Source organism: Takifugu flavidus, chromosome 2 (genome assembly GCF_003711565.1).
Source record: "Takifugu flavidus isolate HTHZ2018 chromosome 2, ASM371156v2, whole genome shotgun sequence".
NCBI classification, from domain to species: domain Eukaryota; kingdom Metazoa; phylum Chordata; class Actinopteri; order Tetraodontiformes; family Tetraodontidae; genus Takifugu; species Takifugu flavidus.
This window is the reverse complement of record NC_079521.1, coordinates 12,582,005-12,591,432: the sequence shown is the minus strand read 5'-3', so window position 1 is coordinate 12,591,432 and position 9,428 is coordinate 12,582,005.

Here is a 9,428-nt window from a genome sequence, read left to right as displayed (position 1 = left end):
TAATCTGCACGTCTATTTTTCTATGTAAAAGGAGGATAAATGAGCCTTCAGAACTTTAAAGCAACTTCTTGTCATTAGAATTTCAAAGCAATTGCCATTTAAACATACTATCAGAGTACGCAAAAAAAATGGAACTACCAAACATTCCCCCAACCTTGAAAATGGACCTAAACTCAGCCTGTCATCACATAGGTACTGTTTAAAGAGTGTATGTGTAAACCTTAAAGCACGGCTGTAAATCCGAGCAACAGTTAGAAAAGAGGAACAACGTCTATAGGAGTGGAAACAGTAAATCTAGGATCACATCAGTGTTTTGGTAGCAGAAACATCCAGTGCAGGTGCTAAAATATCAGTAAACCTTCAATCCAGTAGATCTCTGAGCAGCAGCACCAACAGAGAAAACAGGAAACAGGAGCAGAATTTGAAGACATCACGTTACAAAAATGTCTAAAGTCAACCAGGATTAGAGGCTTTTAAATCAGCCTGGATGTTCTGACTCACCTCATTCTGGTTAGTGTGTCATTGTTCTGTGGCTGACACGTCTCACCGGGGACGCGTCTGGATTCCACGTCTGCTTAAAGAGGAAAACAGCACTTGTGCTTAGAACAGGTCCCTGGAGTGATCAGTTCCAGCATGCTCAGTTGTCCAAAAACATGTTAGCGTTTGTTATTATTAGCAAGTTACTCAAGTCACTGACTCAGAACGGTTAAAAAGGCACCTGCTAAAATTCTGACACTTTTGGAAATTTTCAGTCCCATTTTAGTCATTCGCCTCACAGACAATAAAAGTGAAAATGCTTTTCAACCAATACAACAGGACCAGATGAACAGTTAGGAAATGATCCTATGAGAGGTGTCAAGTGAAGTGTGACGGAGTGACGAGATCCAAACTAAAGAGGTGAGAGAACGACAGAGACGGTTGTGAGTTACTAGTGTTGCTTCCAGACACGATGGTTTGTGGTTTCAGGCCTGGTGACAGGGGTAATGGTGAGAGATCACGCGCACACACACACACACACACACCCTTGAATCACAGAAACATTTCACACCCTCCCACACACACCTCAGGACAAAAAGACTTTGGAAGGCTTTGTGCTTGGGTGAAATTTCAGTAAGAGGATTTGGAGATAAAATCAGTGTCGTCAGGCCGACGACCAGCAAGATGATTAAACGTCCGACTGGTCGTCCCGTAGAGACGAGGCATCACTTGCATTCTGTGTGAGAGCAGTTTTCTGACTCTTGACTCGCGGTGCCATGAAGCTTTGTTTCCCTCCCATCTCTCTCGCCCACATGCCTCCTACTCTCCTTTTCTGCAGGTGGTGAGTGCCTTCATTTGCACGTTTGTGGGGGTGCTGGCTGTGATGCTGCGATTTCTGACTGTACGTGAGAGCGAGATGAGAGATGCAATATGGAAGGTTTACCTGCCGCGTGGCTCCGTCGACTGTGGGCACCAGTTTCTACGCATGTGTACATGAGATGATCAAAGTCAACTTCACGGACTAAGCGATTGTTACAATCATCGCTGTCTCTAGGTGCTTCACAGAAACTATGGTGGAGGTGGAGGGGGGAGAGTTGTAGAACTGGAAGAGAAGAACCTCTTCAATGGATAATAATGCAGTGAAGTCAGACATCTTATGTCACTGCCTTCATAAAACCCTCTTTGGTCTTCTTTGTCTCTTGCATCTCCTCCAGTAGGTGATAAAAGAACAGAAAAAAAACAAGATTGTCCCCTCCCGTGTGTCGCCGGATAACAAAGTGTTTGCAGAGCAATGGAAGATTAAAGGGAGCTTGTGTGGAGGCAGAGAGTGCTGCTTCTTCACCCAACAGAGGTCATTTAGGTCTCTTTGATAGCAGTGAGCCCGGGCCCCCATTCTCTGACCTGTCCTCAAGATGAGAAGCTTTCATCAGCCTCAGCTGGACACAAGAGCCCACTCATGAGCAGGGGCTCAAATTAGACAAGAGCCTGGAGTGTGTCTGAGCTTCCAAACTGGGGCTGTGTAATTCACTACTTTTACTGGTGATGTGAAACCTTTCTTCTGTCTTTGATCGCAAAAAAATGACAGAAACAATACTGAATCGGCTCATTCAGGAGCTGAGGCCCAGGTTACACAACGCATGTTGAAAAACACTGTTGGAACAAAACTGAAACTGACGAGTTGCTGGGAGCCGGCGATCCAATCAGAAGCTGCTCTGCTACATCAAAGGAACATCAAGGTGGAGGAGGATCAATGCACAACTTGGATGATTCACGCTACATAACTGTGTAACTACTGGCCTCAGCCAGTACAAACACACGCGACCTGCAGGACAAAAACCCCAAATCATAAACAAAACCATTTTATGTGATGAAGCATTTAAGGGAACTGAAACCTCTCTCGCCGTGGAGGTGAATGTGAGGGTTAATGAGCTCAGCAAAGCAAATAATTGCTACAAATAAATAATTAGTACAGTGAAATCGCTTAATTAAATTGTGAAGGAGCGCTAATTGAACATGATTACAGTCCGCCTTCATTCCTTCTCCATCAGCTGGAGCTGAAGTAAAGGATGTCCTCAGAGATAATTAAGTACGCAGAGCAAAAGAGCCACTTCAGAGGGAGATTGTTCAGTTCAGTAACGAATGGAACAGAAAAAGTCTTTTCTTCTGCAAGCGAGCAAAATTAAAATTTCTATTACAGCTTCAAAAGATGAAAACGAAGTCTTAATGTTGGCATTGTGTTGTTTAAAAGCAGTAACTCCTCAACTACAAACTGCTCTTTTTTAGTTCTTTTAACGATTCACCACTTTAAGCATCTCTTATAGCGTCCTGTTTTATACAGGTTCATTTGAATGAGATGCTACTTTAGATTGAAAGCGACTGTTGATCTTGAAAGAGGAAGTGAAGGTTAGAAAGGGTCATTGTAGAAAGAGGCATAAATGAATGGAAGCCAGGAGGCTGACGGAGGAGGAAAGGGGCTTTGTGCTTTATGAAGGGGCCATTTGTTAGGGCGGATCACCGCGGTTAACGGGCCAAAGGAGTTGCCAAGTTAATGTGACAGGCAAATGAGAGCCAGCCGCTTCCTGCCATTTCTGAGGGCCTCATGCAAAGTGAGGAGAAAAGAGTGTTAGGTGTAGCACTCAGGGGAAAGGACGGAGGCGCCACCATCAGACATTCAAAGCTGTATTCAAAGCCTTAAAATACTCAACTATTTAGGCTAATCCAACAATCTGTCTAGATCTTCACCTCGAAGATGTCCAACTTTGGGAAAGCGGATGACGAATGTAAAAACATTGTTTATCCCCACAATGTGATTACCTCAGGCGTTCTTGGATTTACTAGTGTTTACTGGCGTTAGCATTAGCAAACACCGGTGTTAGTGTTACCTGCTTCTTACAGCGATACAGATGATAAAAGTGTTTGAATGAAGATGACGTCTTAACACAATCTCACCTTGTGCAAGATGTTGTTAATGCTAATTCTTCATCAGGCTCAGACTTTGAGGTATTCATTTAGCATTAGTTTGGAAATCCCCCCGGATTGAAGGGTGCATCGAAGCATAGAAAAACACATGTAAGCCTCCAGACATGACATGACAGGTGGGACATGCCCTGAATACCTCCACTGAGTCAACCACTAGGCTTCCTGATCAGATGCCAGAGAGACTCGGGTGTCTGAGGGGAAGCCCAGAGAAGACCTTAGCCTCCAGAGCTGTTATCCATCTCCAGCATCAATGGCTGTGAACACGTTGCTACTGTAGAAAATGCTACAGCTGCCTACTAAGCAGAGCAAAGACACAACACTAAACACACCTTTGCTACTGCTTTTCATATTCCTGCAGCTGCAGGCCTCTTTGAACATCCCTTCTGTTGCCTTGCTCACACAGACCCAGCAGCAGCTTCCCTCCCTCTCTTGACCTGCCTCACACACCATTACCCCTGTGAGGCGAGGAGACAACCCGGGCCCAGCCAGAGGTGGAGGGGGGCTGGCATCATGGGTAATGTCAGTAGACACATGTCAAAAGTACAGCCCGTGTCCTGAAAAAGCTGTGTGTGGTGTGACAGCGGCCTGCCTGCCTTGAACGCTCCCTCCCACCCCCCACCCCCCCCGCGCCAACTCCACAACTCCATCCAGCCGAGAAAAAGCTTCCTGCTGCAGCAAGGCGGAGGCAGAAGGAAGGGTCATCAGCAGTGCTCTGCTGGGATAAATGCTTTTCCTCCTGCAGTCGCACCCCAGTGCACAGCTATTGTCCCCACAATGAGAGCAGGCAGCGTCGGAGTGTGTCAGAGGACAGCGATGGAGGACGGCGATTATGGATCTACACACAAACACCAGCTGGAAAACCCGTCAGCCGTGCACCATTTCTCAATCAACCCCACAAACATGCATAAAACATTTCAACTCTTTGTGAAGATGCGGCCATTTCATCTAATTGATTAATCTGATGCGCGTGCACACACACACACACACACACACACACACACACTGCGCTCTGAATGGATCACAAATTAGAGAAGACGCCAATAAATCAACATCGTTAAACCCCCGCCGAAAGACTTGAAGAATCTTGTTTTCTTTTATGTGCGGTCGATACGTGTCAACGGCTTTAACGGAGCATCTGCTCACTTCTGTGTCAGTAACAGGGTTTCAGCCACACCAGAGGTAAAACGTCCAGCGAGGGGGGGTGGACTGGCAGCACGTCTCCATTAGAGGCGGTAAACCAACAAACCAACCTGCACTGTCCCTCCTCCTGTGAGCTTAAACTGATTTAAACCAACACCGAATTACAGCCCTAAACATACCCCAGTTAAATTTGGCCCAAACGCTTTAAGCCCCTGTTTGAAATGGGCGGATCATTTTGTGTCCAAGCTCTATTTTAGGAAAGCCTTGACCTCTGACCTCAGCAGCAAAACACTAATCCTTCTATGAAACTCTCTCCTCAACATAACTGCTGGTAAAACATCCATGTTCTCCACAATATTCACACCATAAAACATGTAATGTTGTATGAAAAGGGGAAAAACTGAAAGAGCTCAGGCTTAATTCACCCTAATGTCCATTCTAAAGAAAGCCAACGCTGCCCGAGTGTAGATGTGCGTCAATAACAGCTTTTCTTCTTTTCAGTCAACATTGTAAGAGGCATCAGTAATTGCCCTCATTCCTGCCAGGAAAGCCAATGTTCAGGCTGCTCTTAAGTAAACTCTTGAGTGTCAGTCAGAGATTGTTCAAGGTTGCAGAAAATTGTACTAAACAGCCCCCGTTAGAGGACAGGAAGGGACGCGAGTCTTCATCTGTAAAAAGCTTGTAGTGACAGACTGCTGCTTTGCCAATATAAGAGAAGCTTTACTTCTGCTTCTCTCAATTATTTTGTTTTCCTGGTGTTCAAATATTTAACTCCACAAGTGTGGAGTGTATTAAATATGGAGTTAATCCACAACCTGCATATAACAGATTTCAGCCACAGAATATGAAGATCCTTTGTCTGATTTTGAGGATATTTTAAAAAGACAGGCATTCAGACCAGTGAGGTGGGAGCCGTTGCTCGCTGAGCCGTCACAGAGCTCATTTGTCCTGTTTAGTTTATGCACCCCCCCTTTTTTCCTCCCTCCAGAGGGTTCAAGCATGGACGGGTGGGTGATCGGGAATCCTCCATCTCTCCATCCCAGTGGGAGACATAAAAAGCCCTTTAAATGACAGGCTGAATTAGCTTCTGATTTGCATGTGCTTAGCAATCCATCAGCACTACCAACAACCACCCCCAGGACTGGTGAACTGGTGAACCGGAGTCTCCGTCTCACACACAAACACACAAGTGGAGTGGACTAGTACTGTTGAGTGGTGGGTGGTGTAGTTAACAAGGTGCTGGTAAAAGGGAGGACTGAAGACAAAAAACCTGTAACATGTTACCGGCGTGACTGAGATAAACCATCTACCAGGTTAAGTATGAACGCCAGAGGCACAAAGGAAGAAGGAATGTTTGGACAAAGGCTTTTATTTGAATGTGTGGCTATGGAGCAGGAACAAGCAGAAGCTTATTGAGCTCCTTCTTCTCCAGAACTCAACCAGACCTCAGACTTCCTTTATGACCTTTATCACCAACCAAATAAATCACCTAATCAGCTTCAGAGAAAATATAACCTATGAGTCCCAATGTCAACGAAAAGCCTCTATTGTTGTGCGAGAACATAAATATTTGAAGTATATTCCCTCTCAGATGAGAAGCCCCTTCTCTTTGTTGGAAAACTTTCAGAATAGTTCCTGGAGTATCTTATTTGCTGATTTACACATCATTTATTCATTTATTTAAGTGACTGTTGAAGTATAAAGCCTGTGAATTTAGGAATAAGAGATTTGTGTGAGCTTTGTGAATGATCCTGCTCTTTTTTGCAGAATGGTTTATGGTACATTTATATGTGGTGCAACTCCAATAACGTCCACAGCATCTGCCTGTACCTGTGCTTGCATATTAATCTCCTCAGTTTGCAAAATCTTGCTGGACTTCAGATATTTTCATCCATTTGAGTGAATTCTTCAGATCCAAGAGGAAACCTCAACTCTGCTGTGGTCACAGGACACTGTCCAAGGTCCTGAATGACTTCTGCAAGATGAATCAATGGTTTGTATCTGCAGGTTTTACGTTATTTTAACTGACTGTATATCACAAACCTGCCTCTGAGTCCTCAGACAGGATGATGTCATAGAGGTCTATATCATGTGATCAGTGACATCACTAACAATCCTCAGATTTCTGCAGTCTAAAGGTGCAAAATTAAGGCAAAGGAAAGCTGAGTTACAGTCAAGCCTCTTGTCTGTGGGCTCCAATCTCTTTATCCCTGGAATGATCTGGCTCTGGCTCAGGCCTGTTCCCATGCCGAGTGTGTGTGTGTCTTTATCCTCCCTGCGGGGAGTTATGTGGGGGTAAAGGCTCACCACTGTTTTTACATAAACAAAGACTTTGGGATGAAACGGAGAAAGACTGTCATGGCCAAATCCCCGTGCCTGGCTACTGGCCACTGCTCTGTGCCATTTTCACCTCAGGCACCTTGTGGACGCCACGCTGGTCCTGGTAATTAAGCAGCACGGACAAGAGCCACAATTAAACTGCCTGATATCAGAGAGCAGTTCAAAACCGCCTCAAAGCCAGTACTCTCATATAATGGCGGACTACATTACCCAGGATGCACTGCTGCTTCGCACTAACTCAGTCATGTTGGTTAAATGGGAAAAAGCAGATAAATATTTTGAGGCTAATGGAGGAAACAATAACAAACAATAGTAAATATCAGAGCAGAAAATCCAAAGAGGCTATTTGCAGTCAGGCAGCCGCCCTGTTATCTTATAAGGAGACGATTATCAGGCCGACCACAGTAATGTCATGATTAAAATGCCATTAACCACGTCTAAGCTCTCTTTTTTTTTTAAATTTGCGGTCGCAGATTAACTCTTAAGAAAATAAAAAGAAGAAATTTGCCACTTAGAAGATTTTTTAAACGTGGTAATAAAGTAAAAGCATAAAAACTGTGATGGAAAAAAATACACGATTGTGAAATAAAAACAACTACCGGTATTTGAAAATTATGTCGACCCAATTGTCAAAATTGATATTGTTGCAGCACAACATTTATTTGATATTATCTCGAATAATCTGAAGACAGAAACAGACATACCTTAACATGCAGTGTTTGTAATAAACACACACTTTAATCTAACAGTTGCGCCTCCAGGCTCCCACTGGCAAGCTCATCTTTGAATGACAGGCTTTTAATACAAAACATAAAAAACTATTTCAACAAATAGACTTAGAAACAACTGAGATGACTGTTAGAGGGGTATTGTGTAATTTTGTGTGAACAGTGAGACTGACTCCAGTCCTCAGTTCCAGACGTTATTGTTTTACTCTGTGTGTTTATTTCCAGCGCAGCAGCTCTGTTCCTCTAACACTGTGTCACACACAGCTCTCCGTCACCTGACATCTACTGTATGGAGACAGAAGGTCGGCAGGTTCATCCTTTATCAAAAGCACCTGCTTCATATTTTCCTAACAATTCCCCGACTGGACTTCTTCCTGCAGGGATTTGGCAAAAGTGCCCGAATTATGCTCCTCTCCCCGTCTCCAGCTTTCTTTCTATCCCCCAGAAGATGAAGGGATGATGATGTTTACCGTATGTGGGCCTGTGCCACATACGGTAAAAATGTTTTGAGTTTTGATGCTTATAATAAAACATCTACAAATAAGACCATTGAAATCCCCTTCTGAGCCAGTCAGAGAAACCTTCACTGGTGTGGCGCATCTAACTGTAAACGTGCACTAGCTGTGACAGGTCATGAAAGCACAAGAATGAATTTAGCTATGATATAATCTGTCGTTAAATATTGTATCAGACTCAATTATCAAGCTGCTATCTTCATGTGTTTTGGTTTTGACACTCGTCTGATCTCGTTAGCTGACTGTTAGCAACAGCTAACAGTAACAACAGTAACAGCAGCACTCAGCATCAGCAGAAGTGTTTTATTCTTGACAGTTACTGTGTCACATATTCACACGTGATGGTCTTTTCCTCACTCAAATTAATCCGATCTTTTGGGTTACTTTCAGCCAGTGAATGTCTCTTGTTGGAGAAGTAACCTGGTGCAAAGCTGAAATCTTCCACATCCTCACAGCCAACCTGAATTTCCTTTAAATACTCCGGTATCATCACAGGTCTTAGGTCACAAATACCACTTCTTTTTCCCCTAAGAGACTATTTTAACATGCAAAAGTCTTGCGCGCTGATCTTGTAAATGAAGTCTGATGGCTCAGTGTGAGTGTGGAGCTTTTTCAAAGAGGACAAGAATTCAACTGTCAGTCAATTTCCATCTCTTTGGAGCAAAAGCCTTTGTGAGAAAGTAAGTGAGAAAGAAAGAGAGAGATCAATGTTCAAATGTGTTTTTAGGCGCATTTATCTACATTTAAGGGCACCTTTGTCAACAGCAAACAAAGAAAATGTGAAGATGTTGGGTAACATTTCTTTTAAATAAGAAATAGACCATCTATTTTATAAAAGCATTCTTTGTCTGCATCTTTTTTCCCTACTGTCAGTTATTTTTCCCTAAATCACCCACTGAATTCTTTCTACAAATAAAAAAGAAAGAAACCAGTCACATCAAAGCGTTCTTTCTCACAGTCTAAACAAGAAACCTACACGTCTCTATGTGAACTCTGGAGTTTGGCATCATTTATGTTGTTGTATAACTACGATTTCAAAGCTTTCCAAAGACAGAAACGCAGCATGAGGTCCATTAGGACGGCAGATGTGCTGTCTGGAGTCAGCGTATTGACCTAACAGACTGGGCTGATCAATATAAAGGATAAATTAGCTGGTATGGAAACATGAGGATGGTTTTCTGTTCTTGTGTCCTTTAACTTTTGATCTTGATCTGATTCTGTCCTTACTTCAGATGTGGCCGACTGCCGT